The sequence below is a fragment of the Vulpes lagopus genome, chromosome 22 (genome assembly GCF_018345385.1).
Source record: "Vulpes lagopus strain Blue_001 chromosome 22, ASM1834538v1, whole genome shotgun sequence".
NCBI lineage: Eukaryota > Metazoa > Chordata > Mammalia > Carnivora > Canidae > Vulpes > Vulpes lagopus.
Window position 1 is genome coordinate 15495151 of NC_054845.1, and position 20556 is coordinate 15515706.

Below are 20556 nucleotides of genomic sequence, written 5' to 3' on the forward strand. Positions count from 1 at the left end.
GGGGTGAAGACAAAGGACGAGCCCAACCAGGTGCCATGGCCGAGCCCTTGCTTCTACCTTGTTTTCCTGGAACCAGGCTGAAGCAAGGTGTTATCAGAGTTTTTCACGTGTATGCCTCTGCAAGTCCAGGATTTTCAAAGGAAAAACATTTAAACCTACTTTCGATATAAGGCCAGGAAATGGAAGGGAAGGGGAATTTACCCCAGCCATTCCTTGTAGGTGCCAACCCACAGGTCAGCTCATTTGCAGATATTCCTGAGGCCCCTTCCTTTCCCCCCAAAATAACCAGGAGACCCAAAACTTAAAACTAGGCTTGCAAAAAAAGTCTAGCTGCAAAAGGCATTTTAATTGAGTGCTGTTAAAATCACTTTGGTTTTGACGTCGGTGGGGATGAGCTTCATTAAATCATATGCAGAATGCGTCTGCATTTTTCTGGGGAAAGGATACATACGTTTTCATTTTTCAAAGGGTCTTCAGAAAGACAAGAACTACTGATTCAGAGGGTTGCTAGTTAAATTTAAGCAATTCAGTTAATTAACTGAAATCAATTAATTCAGCTAATGAGAAGATTTTTGTATTTGTCTTTACACAGATAACCATTTATTTCAAAAGAAAGCTGTTAGTACAGAAAGCCTATTCTTGTTCATGATGAAGAGCCTGATATCTTCCCAAATGCATTTTGTTCTAGCCAAAATCTGACAACTACCCGGCTCTAATCACTAAAGCCGTGTCTTTGAAAATCCACTGTTGCCTCACAGACACTGTTGGGTGTGCTGGCCTTCATATGTTGGGAGTGTAAACAGACACTCACAGGTGCTTTTCTGGGTCTTCAGTGATTTCTGAAAATATCTCATTAGTTATTCCAATATGTCTGTAAGGTGGAATTTCAATAAGTAATTGCCACAGAGCAAAGGCTGAAGGACGCAGGGCTTTCTGGTCTCTGATGCTCTGCCTGAGAAGGTGACTTCCTCCTGGAGTCCTCAGTACTGTCCTTAATGGTGTAAATAAGGCTCCTGCTTTTTCTCAAGATCCCGAGGGCAGGATTGTACTGGTGCCAGGCACTCATTTATAGGAAGCAGCGTCTGTTACCAGCCTCGGGAGCAGAAGGCAGGAGTAGTAATCACAGTCTCAGCACCAGTGGCCTCCCCAACCTAGTTATTTGTTTTTAATTAAGATGACAATACAACACCTTTTCATTTCCTTCAGGAATTGGCGTGTTCCAATTTGAAGGGGCAGAAGATGAAGGTTCTGTGTACCCAGACCTTTGGTGCTAAAGATAGAGGGCCCTGACCAAGGCCTTGTTTTCTGATTTGTGGCGTTGGAGGAGCGAAGACAGCAGGCCTCATGTATAGAGGGTTTTCCAGGAGATGGCAGTGCTCTCTAAGGCTGGATCCTGGCTCATGCCTCCTGCATCAACCAAAGAATATTGTAATTGAGACATAGCATTATAATGCATTCCAGACCACACAGCTGCTGGAGTGTCACCTCAAAATGCTTCTTACCAGTCTCAAAGTCACTGTAAACAGGGTAGGGAGATGGAAGTGACACGAAGCGGGGGGGGGAGGAGGAGGGAGGGGACTCTTGGAGACACCAGACAGCAACAATTGGCATTGCTGTCAGTGGAGTTTCAATACCTTCAGGCCAGGAGCTACCCTGATACATATTTACAACTCTTCCTGGGTTCACCTCTGAAGACCAATAAAAGGAAATTGAAGGACATGTATTGTCTGCATTTTAATTTCCAGGTTTACAAGAAATATTTCATTATTCTAATTCAGGAGGAAATAAAACATCTTTCCTTTTTAAATGAAAGGTCTCCTTGTTCGGGGTGAAGAGCATAGCCAAACAGCCTCTCCCCTGAGAGGCAGAGCTGTTCTCAAGGCTGGGCCCAGATTCCACACAGCTAGGGACACACGGCGACATGGGGATGATGAGGAGGTGGGAAGGGGAAGGGGAATACTGGCCATTGACCAAACCACCGCGTGTGATGCGCACGTAAGAAACATACTCAAGCTGACGGCATTCCTGGTGTGGCAGACAGAGACTGTACTTCCCAAGCCCGGACAATGACATTTCAGGACAGACCTAGGGACAGAGAATGAAACAGAGGATGGGCAAATATCTTTCCTCTGAAAGCAGCTGTTGGCTGAAGTGCTAGTTTATACAGGCACGTTTATAGGAATGAATGAGCCCAATAGTCAGGGCCAGGGGGATGGCAAGGACTCTTCAGTAATGGCACAGAATTTATTAACTGGGTTCACAGCTTGAGAGCTGAGTCTCTATTTCCAGGGTTCTTATTTGTATTTTTTGTTGTTGTTTATAGCTCCTTGGACTTTGCCAGAGACCTCCATATGGGTGATAGAGCGGTAAGATCAGCCAGGTAGATTGCCTGGGAAATCTGTGCAAAGGAAGATGATACTCAAAGCAGCAGCAGCCTGTCTTTCAATGTCTTTGAACTCCTCCAGAGTCTGTATGTGATTTCCTTTTAATTTTTGTAGAAAACTAGTTGCATTTTGTCTTCCTTTACCCTCTTCCAGTGGAATTATGTTCTATATTCCCCACAGATCCTTTTCTTCCGTTGAAACTCTGTCTTCATTCCACCCTCTTACCTAATTCTGAAAGTAATCCTCACTTAGAGCCTGTAAAGTGTAGACAATAAATGCATGGAAGTGGTGTTCCCATGCTCTGCTGATAGCACTTGAAGTACACCTGCCTTTGCCCCAGCCAAGTGATACTTTAAAAGTTAGGAAACAGACCAAAAAAAAAAAAAAAAAAAAAAAAAACCAAATGAAAATTCATAGGTAAAATTCAGTTTTGAGCGCTGGGATGATGTTCTTTCAAGAGGCCAGCCTTTCCTAAGAGAAACCAAGCTGCTTTCTGGGCAAGTAGGAAGAAGTGCCTATTTTGCAGAGAGGAAGAAAAAAATCAGAGCACAGAACTGAGCTATCCAGCATGTGAGTTAATAGTAGTAGTTAATAATCTAGTGAAGGAGGCAGAGAGAGGGAGGCCAGGAGGACTACAGAATGGGCACATATTCAGGGTGGAGACTTGGAAGGGAACAGGAGTAAAACAAAGACTCCTCTGGGTAGTGCAGGAAAGAATGAATAGTTCTGACTACCACAAAAGAATATTTTATGAGAGGAATGCAGTGGAGACCATGAAGGTGATGAAAATGATCGGGAAAAATCTATGCACTTTGGTCCTCTAACCAAAGTAAGTGAACGCTGGGCAGCTCACTGAGGAAACACGTTAACTCCCTGCAACCTGTATGATAACAGGTGTCCCTGATGGAACACACAAGTAGAGTCCCAAGACATGGACCGGCCCTGGTGGGACACCAGTTACCCATCCTGCTGAGAAGAATGCGTGGTACATGCTAAGCTCATTCTTGTTTCACTTATCTGAGCTGGTTACTTCTGTTTACTTCTTACAGTGTTTATGAATCCTCAGAATTAAATTATTTTCCAAAAATGGCTTTATGCTTGAGTCTCAGTCAAAGGAATCGAGCTTTTGCCTGATGCTCAAATATCTGAATCCATGTAGTTCCTATTGACCATCTGGTGGAATTGTTATATCATTAGCCATATTTAAACTCGTAAATATCAGCCAGGAAGACTGAGGAGGGAGTGCCAGGATTGTACAAGCTATTCACCAAAAATGGCGTCTCCATTGTACAGAAATGGTGCAAACCTAAAGAGCACTGCATTCAAAGTCAGCAAGTGCATGGGACAAGGGACTCTCTCCTCCATTACAGAGAGAAGTATGTGGTGAGGTGGACAAAGGAAATCATATCACACAGCTCCAGAATGTGCAAGCCTGCAGCTTTTAAATGTTTGGACATTAGAAAGAGCTAAATTTCACAGGCCAGTGCAGAAAGATTGGTGGGAAATACACTGAGGCATCTTTTATGCAAGAACATTTCTGACCTAGGTTTCTTTGTGGTTCCTGTTGGTGGTAATGTTGGTATTGAGTCAGCGGCCTGATCTCCAATAAGCATTTTCTCATGTTGTTGTTGTTGTTGTTTTTTTTTTTTTTGTAACTTAAACACATAGGACTAGGAACCACATCTAAAATTATCTGGCCCAAATTCTAATTATTTTAACAGTGGAACTCTATGTAAAAAACAAACAAGCAAAAAAAAAATCTTAATGAAACTTTATCCATTTAGGGTTATTTGGTTGTAGAGCTAACTAAAGCATAAGAGAATTTACTGGAAATACATTAGTGGTTTCAGATTATTAAAGGAAAAATGGAAGCGTAAGACTGGGAATATATATAGTAGCAGGAGATGAAGTGGTCTTGAATGAACTCTAACCATTTCTTTTGTCCTTATAGTCACTGGTCTAAGGGTCAAAATCTGAGAAGAATCTGGTTAAGGTTGGGTCGCATGCTTGGCTGTATCTGGATGATGAGAAGAAAAATCCATCAAACATACACACACCACAAATAAAACAGATGAAAACAGTTGAGGAAAGGAAAGGGGGGAAATCCAGAATCCCATCCCTAACCTTTTAGAGAGGTGTTTGCAGCATTCCATGGCACAGAATGAAAACAACTACTTTGGTTCATCTTTCAGCAATGTGGTACAATGAGACAATTTATGGTACCCCAAATTTTCAGAGAATGAATGTCACAGTGTTATTTTCACAATTTCCTCTAGGAATTCTTGATAATCATGATTACCTAACATCAACTCCTCAATATTTGCTGTTAATTCCTAATGTACATCAGTACAATCCCAAATTTATGTCTTTCCATTACTGGTTCTGTGATGTGATTATACTTCCTCACCTCTTCTGAAGTAAGCTGTGACCAGGTTTTGGCCAAAGAAATGTCAGTGAAAAGGATGTGTGTCACTTCTAGACAGAAGTTTCAGGAGCCAGTCCACAATTCGCCATGGCTTTGGCTGACTGCTGTTCTGCTGATCAAGCATGCACCATTAACCCGGGGCCCTGACTGTCATAGGAAGAGCTCCCCAACCCAGCCCTGCTGGATTTACTGAGATAAGCCACTAAGATTTTTGAATTGTTCATTATTGCAGCCAATCCTTACTGATAGATTGATTATCTTTTATTCTGAACTCATTGAAGTAGAGTATCTGGTCTTGTCTCCCAAAAGAAGGTCCTACTTAGAATCATGGTATGTTTTCTTTGGTAAAGACTTCAGGGGTCACAGGCTTTGCTGGGCAGGAACTGAGGTCCAGTAAATTCTTAAAATTAGTATGCTAATCTTTAATAGTTGTTTAATCGAACTCCCTCTAAGGCAGGGATCTCCTTGGCAACATCTCTACTTTGAAATTAAACAGACATGGGTTCAAATTCAGACTCTGCCACTTATAAGTAATACAACCTTCAACAAGTCACTTAACCCTCTAGACCTCAGGCTACCCATTTCTAAAATGGAATAATAAGCTTTCTGCCTTGCAGGATTATTGTGAGGATTTGAGGTAGTATATACAAAACACTTACCATGGAACCTGGCATGTAGTGGGTATTCAATAAATGGCAGCTAGTATTATCATTGTCAACCTTCAGTCTTTCCTGGATACTTGCAGGGACTCGTAGACTCTTGGCAGTAAGGCCTATTCCCTCACATTGGGCATCTCTAATGGTTAGCAGGCTCCTTTTTATTCTGCACAAATCTGCTTCTGCCTCTCTCTACTACTTAACACTTCATGTACTTCTTTTACCTTCTTGAACAGCAGAAACCAGCCTTATTTCCTCTTCTACATGACAACCTATTGAGTATCTGAATACAGCTATCTTGCTACTTCTAGAGGTCTTGTCTCTTCTAGTCGAATCATTCTTGGTTCCACTTCTCATAAGATTGTATTTCCAGATAAGCCATCTAACCTGAGAACTAGGTTTTAAAATCTCTCTGTCTGTAGTATCTAGTAAATAGTCACTGCCAAATCACTTTGCTCCCTGGCTGTGATTGATTGGTTCAGGGCTTCCTTGATATGAGTCAGTCAAAGTTCCTTCTCTTGGAACCAAACATGGGAACAATGGAGTCCAGTTCAATCTCCTCAAAGTGAGAGAGAAATATTCTGGTATACCTCTGTTCCCCACCCCACCCCCCAAGGCCAGATGAGTAGAAAAGAAAGCAATGTCGCAAGTACAGAGGAGAGAGAGAAGAGGAAAGAAGCAACAGCTCTTGCTGCTCATACTGTGAACAGCCTTCTACTGAGACCTGTGTACCTTAGGTCCTCTGAAGCACCCAGTTCTTTGTAATACTTCCTCCCTTTTACATTTAAGTTGCTTTGAGGATGGGGCCTCCTGTTCTGTGGAAAACGTAAAGTCCTAATTCATTTGAGTACCTTCTAATTCTTTTTTTTTTTTTTTTAAGATTTTATTTATTTTGAAAGAGAGAGAGTCAGAGGAGGGAGGGGCAGAGACAGAGGGAGAAGCAGACTTCCTGCTGAGCAGGGAGCCTGAGATGGGGCTTGATTCCAGGACCCTGGGATTATGACCTGAGCTGAAGGCAGATGCTTAACCCACTGAGCCACCCAGGTGCCCCAAGTACTATCTAATTCTTGTAACACATTAGCTCATGGAACCCATCTTGAACAAAGGCTCTTGGCTCCCATTTATTTGCTAGTTTGCATTTTGATTTTTCTGCCTCTATACCGAATGGCCTCTGTATTAAGTCAGGTTCTCTGAAACCTAAATCTGAGGCAGAGATTCAGGTGGTGTATTTACTAAGGGGCTGCTCTTCAGGAAGAAGTTGTAAGGGAGTCAAAAAGAAGGAGAAAGAGACTAGAGTCCAGCCTTCGCCTGAGGCATAGGGCACTTAGGAGACAAAGTGGCCACAAAGGTGTCTCAGTTTGAGGAAAGGGAGTGGGGCTTTTGCATCACATCAGTTGGTGATTGGCTGGGGTTCAAGGAGGGAGACAGGGATTAACATCCATCAGCCAATCGCAGTTCATCTCCAGAGAATGGGGCAAGTTTAAGCTGTTAGTGACTCACACTCCTAGCAGCTGGGAAAAGGTGCCTGTAACCTGGTAAAAGGGTTATAGGTAGGACACAGATTGTATCTAGGACAGCCTTCTTTGATTCTAATTATTAAATCCACCTTCCTGTTCGGGCTTGCTCTTTCAAGGACAATTCCTATTAGACCTCTCTGAACACTAAACCCCTCACCTGATAATTAACAGCTGTCCTTTTCTGCCTTTTGTTGTTATACTGGTTCTTTCATTATTCTGCAAAATATGCTGAAATTAGCACCAAAATATTAACTGTCAATTGTAGTTACTGAACATTGTAATAGGTACCTGGGGTGTTGCTGCCTGTATCCATTTCCCTCTTTTCATGATGATAGCATCCTAGATTTCCCTTGCTAAAAAAAAGTCCCACTCTCAATGGGAATGACCTCCACACTCTTCCAGAAATGAGCTCTGATAAACTTAAGCCAATCTGCAAAACCGACTCACCCCTTCCCAGGCACGAAGGTTGCCTTAGTGATGAGCATCAGGTTTGAGCCAGTAAAATGCAAAAATTTCTCTCGAGGTTTCATGTGAAAATGCTCCTTTAGTCTTATTAAAGACTAGAAAAGATGCAGTCTTACTTTCTGACTGGCGTGGGAAAAGGATGTGATGCTCTGAGCTGTGAAACCATTTTTGGAACGAACCTGGGACCGACCTGAAGGAAGGATCTGACATAAAAGGTGGACAAAAGGCTTTCAAATCAACAGAGCCCAGAGGATACCATGAATCTGTGCTTTCAACCACATGGGAAGCCCATATATCCCTAAATCTGTCAGTATGTGACTCTTCCATTAGTTGCTTATGCCAGTTTCAAATGAATTTTTGTTTTTTGAAACATAAACTATCCTAAGTGATAGACTGCAGGGGGTGGGAGGAGAGATGGATCATAGTCGGGGAATGTCACCACCTACTCATTTTTGGCAAACTTTCATGTATAAACCCTCCCCTCAAGTTCCCTCATTTGTTCAAATTCAAAAGCAGGAACAGTTGATTCAGCATCTCTGATAACCTGTCATACACAGCATCCTAACCTAGAAGCTGAGTGCCTAGCTGTCCACTGCAGACATCTAGTTTTAGGATTTGGTTTCTGATATGCTGAACCATTGATATATCAGCTTCATTTGGAACACCTCCAAGAGCTAGCAGAGTTTTGCAGAAACATTCCCTGAAATGAGAAGAAAATGACCTCTTTCATGGAGGTCTCTTCTAAAGTTTATTAATAAAACACGTGACTGAAACTGTACGTTAATGAACTGCTGAAACTACTTTGGAAATAGTAAAATTGCGCAAGATAGCTTAGGGGTTACGTGTATCATTTCACACTGTGGCCCACACTGTCCTAGAACTAGTTCCAGGTGTGGGGTGGGTGCAAGAGTCCCTTCTGGGCCACTCCTGGACACCAGGAGTCCTGATCTGGTCCATTTCTCTTTATCTTTCTTCCTCTCCAGAATCCTCCTAGAGCTCTTTAACACGAGGGCTATTGTTTTTGTCTTATGCCTGCAGGTTACAGTACCCCTGGATGATTTTTTAAAATAATAATCTCAGTTATTATCATGGTTAGATATCTCTTTGTTTCTTTTCTCCATCTATGGTGCCTAATGCTATCTTTGACCAGATGGAGAATGCAATTAAAATAAATATAATGTAATATAAAAATAAAACAGAACATATTGCTTTTGCAGGGCAATCTGGGCCCAAGATTTTCTGCAGTGGAAATTACTGGCTAAATAAACCTATCTCCTCATTGACACAAAGCTGAGGAGAGAGATTGGTTACAACAACAAAAAAAGAAAGAAATGTGATTATTTCCTAAATCGAGGCAAGAGAAGTTTTGCCCAAATGCAAAATTATTGAAGTAGAAAGTTTCTTTATTATTTTTTTCTTTTTCTTTTTACATAAACACCATCAGCAAATTCAATAGCATCACAGTCTCGGTGCTACAGGGGATGAAAAGTTGATAAGAAGAATCATCTCCCTAAAGAAGCTTCCAATTTACTGGGGAGAATACAGGTGCATGAAAGGGGAAATAGAACTACATGACAAGTGACCTCAAACAAGTGATTGTTGTAGCTGTGTTTTGGCAGAAGCCCTGCTCCCTTGGATCACTGGATGAGAAACTCATCTTTCCCAACAAGACACTTCCAGTGCAAGGAGGCTGGATAATAACCTTGACCACTTAATCATCATAGACACTGCCTCAATAAAGAGATTTTTAATACTGATAACAAAAAGACTCAAGTGTGTGAAAATGAGTATTTGTTAGAAGAATCCATGTGTATCTCATAGAATGCAACAACCCTTGTGCTCCAGCAAAGAAAGTAATAGGGGCCAGACAATCTGTAGGACGAAGGGTGCTATTGCCAATCTTTCTGTGACTGTGGTGCCATTTGCCTCCACTTCTTTCTGAGCACTTACTTTTTTTCTCTCTTCACACCAGCTCCTTTCGTACATGGTGGAACATCACAGACCCAGTCCTAAAACCATCACCTCCTAACATCAAGGTGCACAAGAAATGTATTTCCACCCTAGGTGTCCAAACACCTAGAAAAGAGTCTCATTGGCCCAAACTGGGTCCACTATTCATCTCTGGTCCAATCAGCTATGGCCAGTAAAAGATGTGTCAGTTAATACAAATATAGCAACAAAAGCCCACCCATTTGGGTGAGTAGTCAGCTCTTAGAAAAGTGAAGTAGGAGCTGGGAAGACACAAATATGGGTACAATGCATTATATTAATCCCTGGCAGTTTCCTAAGTACTTTCACTTGTGATCAGTTCTGTTTTATAATCCCATAAAGGATCTCTTTATCTTAACTAGAGTTTATGATTTATCATCGTTATATGTAACTCAACCTCTTAGAACTCTGTTTCCCATTTCCAAAACCTGAGAGCAGGACTGACATATGCATATACCAGAGCCTATACCTTTGGAAGAGCTATATTATTTTATTCAACTACTCTCTTTATTAAACCCATACAGATACTGCCAACAGACATATGAAAAGATGTTCATCATCACTTACCATCAGGGAAATGCAAATCAAAACTATAATGAGATGTCACCTCACACCTGTCAAAATGGCTAAAATAAAAACACAAGAAACAACAGGTGATGGTGAGGATGTAGACACAAAGGGACACTCGTGCACTGTTGGTGGGAATGTAAACTGGTTGCAGCCACTGTGGAAAACAGTAGGAGGTTCCTCAAAAAGTTAAAAATAAAACCACCCTACGATTCAGCAACTGCACTGCTGGGTATTTACCCAAAGAATACAAAGACACTGATTCAAAGGGATAATGCACCCTTATGTTTATGGCAGCATTATTTACAATAGCCAAGATATGGAAGCAGCCCAAGTGTCCATCAATTGATGAATGAATAAAGAAGAGGTGGCATATATATATACAATGGGATATTATTCAGCCATAAAAAAGAATGAAATCTTGTCATTTGCAATGATATGGATGGAGCTAGACAGTATTATGCTAAGCAAAATCAGTCCGAGAAAGACAAATACCATATGATTTCACTCTTATGTGGAATTTAAGAAACAAAACAAATAAGCAAAGGGGAAAAAAAAGAAAGAGAGAGACAAACTAAGAAACAGATTCTTAATTACAGAGAACAAACTGATGGTTACCAGAGGGGAGGTGAGTGGGGGGAATGGGTGAAATAAGGTGATAGGGATGAAGGAGTGCACCGAGTGATGTATGGAAGTATTGAATCACTGTATTGTAGACCCTAAACTAATATAATGGTGTATGTTAACTAACTGGAATTAAAATGAAAGCTTCAAAAAATTCTGTACACATACTAATGTAGCACATGAAAGTTAGTAGAGGTAAACTTTTATCTGAAGGATTTAAGTAGGGACATTTGGGAAAGGTTAGAAAGCCATATTCTCCTTGATTACATGCCAATAAAAATGTATGAAAAGTCATAAAAAGAGAGGAACAAATGGCAATGCCATGGAGAAATCTGATCAGAAGCCTTACTGAAGTAAATGGAAGTATTTCTGTTAGTATCTTAATTATACCTAACCAGTTATAGATTTTTTGTTCTTGTCCATCTTGAGTATTTTGACTGTTGACAGAGGATATTTGAGAGAACAAGCTCTAACATTTCTTGAACATGTACTACATGAAAACCATTTTATGTAATATAAGAAGAGCCATACAATCTTTATATTAATCTCATGAGGCAGTTATAATTGTCATTATTTTGTAGATGAGAAAAATTAAAGTTTAGGGAAGTTGAGTGGCTGGTCATAGTCATAAGCTAGAGAGGTATATTTGTGCATGAGTAGAATATCCCAGCTCTGTTCACTGCTCAAATTTTGCCTCCCCATACGTATATCTCAAAATTTGCCTTCCCATAAGTTTAGATGTCTTTGATATGATGGCTACATACCCATCCCCAGAAGGAATGACTGAAAATATAAAGATTTTAGGTCCTCTGAATCGAGTGGATATGGAGACTTGGGAAAATCAGTTCACCCCTGCAAGCCTATTTTCTTTCTTTATGACAGCAGGACACTACCCATGAAAGAACTCAAGCTGCAGTCACCATGTCAAAGGATTGAAAAAATGAGGAGTTATAGAGACCAGTCAGGGTGTCCTCAGGACCTCACAATTTTAATTTTGACACTAATTATTGGAGGATTAACCAAAAAGTAAAAAAATATCCTCTGTTTCCCTTTACTTCCCTTTACTTCCAGTCTCTTAGAAGACGCGTTGGAAATTTCAATGAAAAAGTTTCAATGGTAATAAAAGGGAAAAGTTTCTATTGTTTAATAACTTGATATTTTGGCTCTTGATTGAATCATCAGTTATCCCACTGCCAGGTCCTTCTTTACGTATGTGCCACTCTCCCTCTGCTCCTCTCTGAACATGCCTGAACATGCAGTGGAGTCACTTTCTGAGGAGACCCTTAAGTCCCGCTTAGGAGAGGCACCATAGTAGTGTGTTCAAAAAACACTGTATCAGAAAGCCATGAGGCCTAGGTTCTGCCATCACTGACCTAGTACCTGGGGAGTCAGACCTGCCTCTGGCCTTAGTTGCCTCATCTGTAAAGCAAGAGGGCAGGAGAAAAATGTTTTCCTGGGCTTCTTCCAACTTTAAGTTCCTTGACCCTGATTGAGAAGTGAGAACACTCCTCAAGGTTTATCTGGTCTCCTCAATCAAGTCTTTTTGCCCTGAGAACACTAACAGGATTTTCTTCAAGCTCCTGTCTTTCCTGCTTTTTGAGCCTAAGAGATGTGAGGTCAATACACAAGGACAAGCTGCAAAATCAGTGTAGAGCACAGAAAATGATACTCAATTTCTATGTTATTTTATTGTGACATTCTGTGGTTCATTTCAAATGTTTTGTTGACTTGTTCTCTAAAGAGGCATGAACTTTAATGAGTTCCTTTTCATAGAAAATGCTTGAGTCCCCAGGGCCACCATGGAGCATAACTCTAGGTATGAAAGATCCCTCTGGATTGTGCAATCCAGGAACTTGCTAGAGGGGTGATGGGTGAGGCATCTGCAGCATGACTTTGACACCCTTGCTCAAAACCATTACAAGGAGTCAAGGGCACAAACTGGTTAGCACTCGGTTCAGATATTTCATTTTCAATTCAGAGATTTCAAATTCCAACTTCACTACTTACTTGCCATTAGGTCTCAGGCAAGGTATTTATGTCTTTCTTATCGGCACAAAGAGAGCATTTATTTCTCCTTCACAGGATTGTTGTTGAAGATAAAATTTCATCTTTCATATAAAATGCTTAGCAGAGTGCCTAGTATATAGTAAGTATCAAAAACTATCTTAGTTAATATTATTATCTCTTAAAATACATGCACACACACACACTAAGTTCAAGAAAAAAAGCATTGTTTTGATTATAAAACATATCCCTATTGCATAAGCAAAGCAATTATGATTTTTCATTTCTTTGAGTTTTCAAGCAAAACTATGGGTATAAAATTCAGAGCAGGGCCAAATTGAATTTCCAGGAAAGTAATATCAGAGAAGCTTTTAACAAGAGAGGTTTGTTGGCTGAAAGGCATAAACATGTCTTAACCTTGGAATCAGAATGGGAGCAGACAGTGTGGCTAGTCCCTCACTACTTATTGATGAACTTCCAGCTGCACAAAGACCAGGTTATGCCCGCCAATTTTAACTCCATTCTGTGTCTTTGTTCCCTGCTACTTTATTTCTTTTCCTTAGTGAGAATATTCTTTTTTTTTCTTTAGTGAGAATAGTGAGGAGTATGGGAAAACTGGGTGCATTCATAGAATAAAACTATCATGGGGAATGTGGCACTGAAGGGGTGGATCACATTGGATATGGTGGGCATTCTATTTATATGTAAGATAATCTGTTTTCATACCAAAGTCACATATAAAAATACTATAGGGGTCAGAAAGACAACATAACTAAGTGAAATGGACTGGCTTGGGGCTGAGGCAAACCAGAAAACACATATCCTCTCTAAAGAAGGCAATCACTATTCTGCTCCAGGCTGCTGTGGCCATGTTTATTCAGTGCCACCAGATCTTTCCATTTTAAAGAAGTTAGGAACTCTGGACTCTCAGGTCAAACTTTTCAAATTCTTAATTGATGGCAACTCATTTAAAAAAAAATAATTTACTTTATTTTTCTGTTTTACTACACCACTGGAGTCAAAGTCTAAGCCACACAGTTGTAGCCCATTGTAACACCCAGCAGTAATTAGAGTTCAGATTTTGCAGATAATTGGTATATGTGTGTGGGGAGGGGAGGGCCTGGGGGAAGTGACAGCAGTTAGACAGACTTCAGTTTCTACTACATTGTTTTCACCAAACACATTTGTACTTAGTCATCGAATCTATACTTAAGGTTACAATTTTCAAAGTTTTGCTCCCAGCCATAAGGGAGCAACTGGTACCAGAACCAGATTTGCCCTCCCATCATAAAACAAGTATAAAGATGGTCAAAGGATATGATGTATTTGTTTTTTTAAGCATCAAGCAACAGACAATGAAGAATTGCAATCCTTGAGAGAAGAGAAACACACAAGGCAAATCTCTTATCACTTTCTTGGGGGGCATTTTCCTGTCACAATGTAGAAATGCAGAGCTGAGATAGAACGGCCATTTAGCTGAGTTGAAAAGGCAAGGTTCAGAATTCTAGACTGCAAAAGTATCTAGAATTGTCAGGAGAGTGTACTAGGAAAGAGGAAACTCCAAAAGAGGGTGTTCTAGAAATCAATGTAGGAATTCACTCTTGAAATTAAAAATGATAAAACTGTATTTATTTTGTTTCATTACTTAGGTACATATAAAACACATGGCCACAATAGCACAAAAGATAGTGATAGAATTTTATTGTTGAAACTCATACATTTTATGTGAAGTAGCACAATATTAACTGAAATTAATTATGATAAATTAAATATGCATATTTTTAACCCTGGAAACATGGTCCTCAAAGTTTGGCTTGCAGACTAATCACTTCGGCATCACCTAGGAATTTGTTAAAAATGCAAGTTATTGGTCTCTACACAGACTTACTGAATTAGGAACTCTTGGGAAGAGGGCCATCCGTTTTTGTTTTGCTTTAACTTGTAGGTGGTTTGAGAATCATGGCCTTGGAGCAAGAAAAAGCAAACCAAAAAAATTATAAAGATGTGTTTTTAAGGTGATAGCAATGGAAAGGAATAAAGGACTCTTCAACTAATTTTATGATGCCAGTATATCCCTGATGTGAAAACCTGAAAAAGACATTACAAGTAAAGACAATTACAGACCAATATCATCTGTGAGCATGGATGCAAAGACCCTAAATAAAATATTAGAAAATTGAATTCAAAGGCACCTGGGTAGTTCAGCGTTTGAGCATCTGCCTTTGGCTCAGGTTGTGATCTTGGAGTCCTGGGATTGAGTTGTGCATCAGGCTCCCCGTGGGGAGTCTGCTTCTCCCTCTGTCTATGTCTCTGCCCTTCTCTCTGTGTCTCTCATGAATAAATAAATAAATTCTAAAAAAAAGTTGAATTCAGTGAAATGTGAAAAGAATAATACATGATGACCAAGTGAACACAGGCTGGTTTAATATTTAAATATTTAACATTTAAAGTCATTCAATATAATTCACCATATTAAGAGATAATAAAAAGAGTAACTATATGATTATATTAATAGAGGCAGGAAAATATTTGACATAATTCAGCACTTATTCATAATGAAAATTTTTAATAAACTGAAAATACAGTGAACTCTTCTTACTCAATCTATATCTACATTTTTTTACAAAAAGCCTAAAGCTAACACCACGTTCAATGGTGAATCAATGGATCTACTCCAACATTGGGAGCACGTAAATTCCACTTCCATTCAAATTGAACTGTAAGTCTTAAGGCAAGAAAAATAAAGAGCATAAAGACCAGAAAGGAAAAAGTGAAACAAAGTTTATTCACATACTCATATGATTATTTATGAAAAATATTTTAATATTTTGAATATATTGCTATATACTACCAACAAATAGACAAACGAAATTCTAAAATATTTAAAACAACATCAAAAAATCAAATTGCTGAGAATAAATCTAATAAAACCTGTACAAGGTCTATTCTTATGAGAAAATAAATAAAAACTAAAAAAAAATAGAGAAATATACCATGTCTGTGAATTGGAAAAGTCACTATTGTTAAGATGTCAATTCTCTCTAAACAGATTTAAATATTCTACACATTCTCAATCAAAATCTCAATTGACTTTTCTTTGTGACAATTGACAGGATAATTTAAAAACATATGTAGAAAAAATGCAAAGGGTTTAGAATAGCCAAAATAATTTTGATAACCTGGGACAAGATGTGCTATCTGTTTTAAAAACTTACTATAAAGGTATAGTAAATCAACAGAGTGGGATTGATGTCAAGATAGACAAATAGATCACTAGATTATAACAGGTCCAGAAATAGACCCATATTAAGTCACCTGATTTTCAACAAAGGCACAAAGGCAATTCAATGGGGAGAGGAAATCTTTTCAATAACTTGTGCTGGATAGCCTTATCCGGAAAAACAAAGCAAAACAAAGCTGTGACTTCTACCTCTCACTATACACAAAACTGATTTTAAATGGCTTCTAGACCAAAATATAACAGCTAAAATGTCAAGTTTCTAGGAGAAAACAGAAAACTATCCCTGAATTCTAGAGTTGGCGAAGATTTCTTAGATGAGACACAAAAGGCACTAACCATAAAAGAAAAAAATTATCGGATAGACTTTATCAAAATTCTAATTTCTCTCCTTCTCAAGAAATACAGGTAGAAAAAAAAAAAAGAAATACAGGTAGGTACAAAAGCAAGCCTAGGAAAACATATTCACAAAAGCAAGCCTAGAAAATATATTCATGTTAGTTTTATTTGATAAAAGTTCTCATCTATATTTATCAAAAACTTCTACAAATGTGCAATTAAAAACAACCAAATTTAAAAATGAGTGAAAAACATGATCAGACATTTCACAAAAGCAGATGTATGGATGGCTAATAAGCATGTGGAAAAGTACTCAGTATCATTAATCATTAGGGAAAACCACCAATGAAACTTCCAGAGTGATGAAAATGTTCTATATCTTGATTGAGGTGTTGTTTACATAGGTATATATGTTGACAAAACTGATTGAACTTTATACTTAAGATTCATATCTCACTGAGTATATATCTTATATCAACTTAAAGGAGTACAAATGGCTTGCATTTTTTTCTAGCTCATTTGTTGCTATTCTAGTATTCGTACTTGAGAATAGATTTGGTTTTGTATTCTGGTTTATTTTGTCATTTATTCATTCAGCATTTACTATGTATCCAGCTTTGGGTTTTAGGGAAACCAGCTTGTCATCAATTTGGGTATGATGGGGCAGGGGAGGGCAGAAGGCAGTGTGGCCTGAAATTGACTTTGGACTTTACAAGATGAACACAGAGGGAAAATGACTGGGGCATAAACCAAGGAGTTGACATTGGAGATGGAGAAAAGGAAAAAGGAAACTTATTAGAGACATATTTGGAAGGTATACTCAACAGGACTGATTAGATTGGGGGGCAGAGTAGGGAGGTTCAGTCGAGGGAGAGTTATAGAAGTACACTTAGGTACCTGTCTTAAGTGACTAAAGATGAATGATGGTATCCAGTCATCAAGAAAGGAATAGAAGAAAGAATAGGTTAGGGTAGGAAAGGGATATGGGTAATAGGCTAATACAAGATGGTGAGTTCAGTCCTGCACAGACTGAGTGGAGGTGCCAGAGAGAAACCCAAAAGAAGAGGCCAATCAAGCAATTGGGTATAACATCAGAACACTGAATGCTAATTACTTTCTGCTTTGCAGTAGAAATTTGGCTTGGTCCCACAGTCCTTTTTCAGTCTTATCTATAAAATGGGCTCAGTCCATCTGACTACTATCACCAAAATATTTCAAGGTTAATGGGCAAAATTTTGACTTGATTTGTATTTTTAAGAAATCATCCCCAAACTTCAGGTCAAGCTCTATGATGTGCTCTCATGGTGGGAATAAAAAGCATACGGTGTGTGGAAGCAGGTGGACCTTGATTTCAATTCCTGCTCTGCCACGCAAGAGCTGGATGATCTCGGATAAATTAATTTTTACATACCAGCTTCAATTTCTTCTCCTACAAAAGAGGATTAGAATCCTATTTTGCAGCAATGTTGGAGTCTGTGTGGGAAAGTACCTCTCCCAGAACCTGGCACACAGTAAATGCTTAATACATATCCGTATACCAGTAGCTTTGCTTTCAGCTGATGAACGGATGACGTTTCACCAAGAGAACAGACCGAGCTAAAAGTGAAAAGTATGCCAAACCCTGGACTCCGTTTTCCTCCATCCCTCTTCAAAGCCCAGGTCTTTCTCCCCTTTTTGCATCATCAAAATCAGCCCTCAGGAGAGAATGTGACATCAGTCATTAGCCTCTCCTTGTTAATGAGCTTACATCATCTCTTCCTCCCTTGCCAGGGAGACTTCACATTCCAAGCCTTCTATGTAACAATAGAAAGAATGGCTCTGTTTCTGGTTAAAGGTTCAGTGTGCTGGTGAGGAAGGAGGCTGTGCAGACCGGGGGGCCCTTTCCTGGGACTCCTGAATTCCTAGCCATGAAAGTAGCTAATCCTTTCTTCTCTGCCTCCCAGTTTGTAGTAAACTGAAGGAAAGCCCTATTTCACCAGAGCTGGTGTACAGACAACCCAACCAGGCCTCTGCAGCTCTACTCTCCACCCTCCTTGTCTAATCACCTCCCTGGCTGTGTAGTTTTATTTTGGATTTCAATTATTATATTATTAGTAGTTGTAATTCTCCATAAGAGACAAATAGGGGAAAGGGGAGTATTTGTCTATTATTTGTTACTCTTTAAGCTAAATGTCTACAGGTTAATTAAATTGAAAAGTATTCCCCCTGGGATGTTCCAGATCCCTGGTGGTCCAATAAGGTAATAAAACCATGGTGAAACTGAAAGCATTATTGCATGGTGCTTTATTCTCATCAGCAATGGCATCCAAATACAAATTCAGTCAATTATTGGGTGATTCAGAACAGGTTTTCTGGGAATTTAATTATCAGAATGGTCTGTGTGGGCACCGTGGTTGCTGTGGGGCAAACGAGCTGGAGTCGTCCAAGGGCCAGTGGTCTCATGTCCTGACTAAACACATTTACCCAGAAAGCAACTATTGAACAAAGAACTCTGCTCTGCTTTTATCAAAGAAAGTGTCTACCACAGCAGCAACCTCTGTTAGGAATGTGTGTGTGTGTGTGTGCGTGTGTGCATGTATTTAAATCACCTCATTTTCTTTGTTTCTCCAACCTCCCTCCATTAATTCATTAATTTGGTAAGTCTTTGTAAGCATCCTAAATTCCCCCAAACAATAGGCCAGATGTTATCAGATCTGAGCAACAATGAAATCAATAAAGACTTTGGAGGGGAGCAAGAAGAAAGGTACAGGGTAATAGCAATTTTTCCCTGAAAGCAATCTAACCCATTTTTAATTTAATTTGGAGTGCCATTATTTCAGGATTCCAAATGCTAAGGCCATTTTAATCATGCAGATCCCATGTCTTATTGAGTTGTGGCAGAGAATTACTCTTCTCTGTGACCCTGAGTTAGCAAGGACATGCTGGGCAAACAGCCAAGGTGCTATAAGCTCAATAATAATAATAATCTATATTTAAAGTTAGCATGATGGCTATTAGCCATTGGCTCTCCTGATAGGAGGAGTGTCACCTCTTCACACCTTATAGCTGTTTGACTTAGCACTTTCTTTAGTGAATGAGAAATATCATCAAATAAGCTATCTTTCTTGCAAGAGAGGAAAGAAGGCATAAAACACAGACTATAGAGAAAAGCTATGAAGTAATTAAACATATAAGAGAGAAGTGCCTGTGGGGGTGAGGAGGGATTTGGGGAAAAAATGGAAAGAGACTGACCTTGCAAAGGAGGGCAAAAACCTCCCTTTCCTGCAGGGTTGTCTGAGGGTGTATGATGAACCAGAGGTTTATTTTGAGCCCATCTGCTCTTCACCAAAAGAAAAAAACTTGTTGATCTACTTTCTGTGAATAAAGCAAATAGATATGAAATCCCACATCATGTTCACCTGCATACTAGGTTTGGATTCTCTTTTCTAATAGCTATCATTTACTGAATCCATATTGTATGCACGGAGTTAACAAGTTCTTTGCATGCATTATTAGCCTTATTTAAATTTTCACCACCAGACTCACACTATGTATTTTCCACATTTAATAGATGAGGAAACGGAAGCTTTAGGAGGAGATATATAATTTGCCCATTGATAGCAAGAGGCAGAGCTGGAATTTTTATCTGGAATTCCAAACCTCCACTTTTTATTCTGCATCACCACGCTTTTTTCAACTTATAAAGGTGTTTTGTTGTTGCTATTTGTTTATTTTAATAAAGAGTTCAAATATGACCTTCTAAAATATGCTCTTCTGTAGTTAAATAGGTAGGTAAGCTCTCAAATAAGTACTGAGATGTCTGACCATTTAATCTCTCCTTTTCAGGGTGCTCCAAACGTTTAAGTTCAATTTTAAAGGCACGACTAGTCCAAGCAGGCCTTAGAAAATTGGCATGCGATCGGTTTGGGAGATAGGCTCTACTCCACAGTCTTAGAAATCAGCGACCACAGGAATGTAGACGTTGAACTAGAGGACACTTACTGTATCTTACGCTGGGCCAGTGTGTGCTAGAAGGTTCTATGAATATTCTGCAACCCATTCATTCTCAAAGCCACCGACTTACCTTCTCTGTGCCTCACTAGAAAGCAGGATGAGTGCTTTTAGTCACTACTTCATTTTGCAAAAACGGTCAAGGATTAATAAAATAATATTAGCAAAATACCAATTATCTTTTTAACTACCTCAAAAACATTAATTCCTTCAATTCACCTTCTAGAGAATGAAGTCACAGACAGTCAATAATTCAAATTCTCCAGTAAAATGGGAAAGTATTATTGACCCTAAAGAGCACAGAGGTTAATTTATTTGCAAAAAAAAAAAAAAAAAAAAGCCTCCTGCCACATGCTCT

At 39.3% G+C, this 20556-nt stretch overlaps 1 long non-coding RNA gene across 1 annotated transcript; it reads right to left on the bottom strand.

The window, feature by feature from the left end:
• Positions 1–569: 569 nt before the first annotated feature.
• LOC121480726 lies at positions 570–19547 on the bottom strand. The gene is made up of 3 exons (XR_005985085.1): positions 19440–19547; positions 2009–2085; positions 570–1407 (listed from the first exon to the last, which is right to left on the bottom strand). It is a non-coding gene; the product is annotated as an uncharacterized LOC121480726 (long non-coding RNA).
• Positions 19548–20556: the final 1009 nt, after the last annotated feature.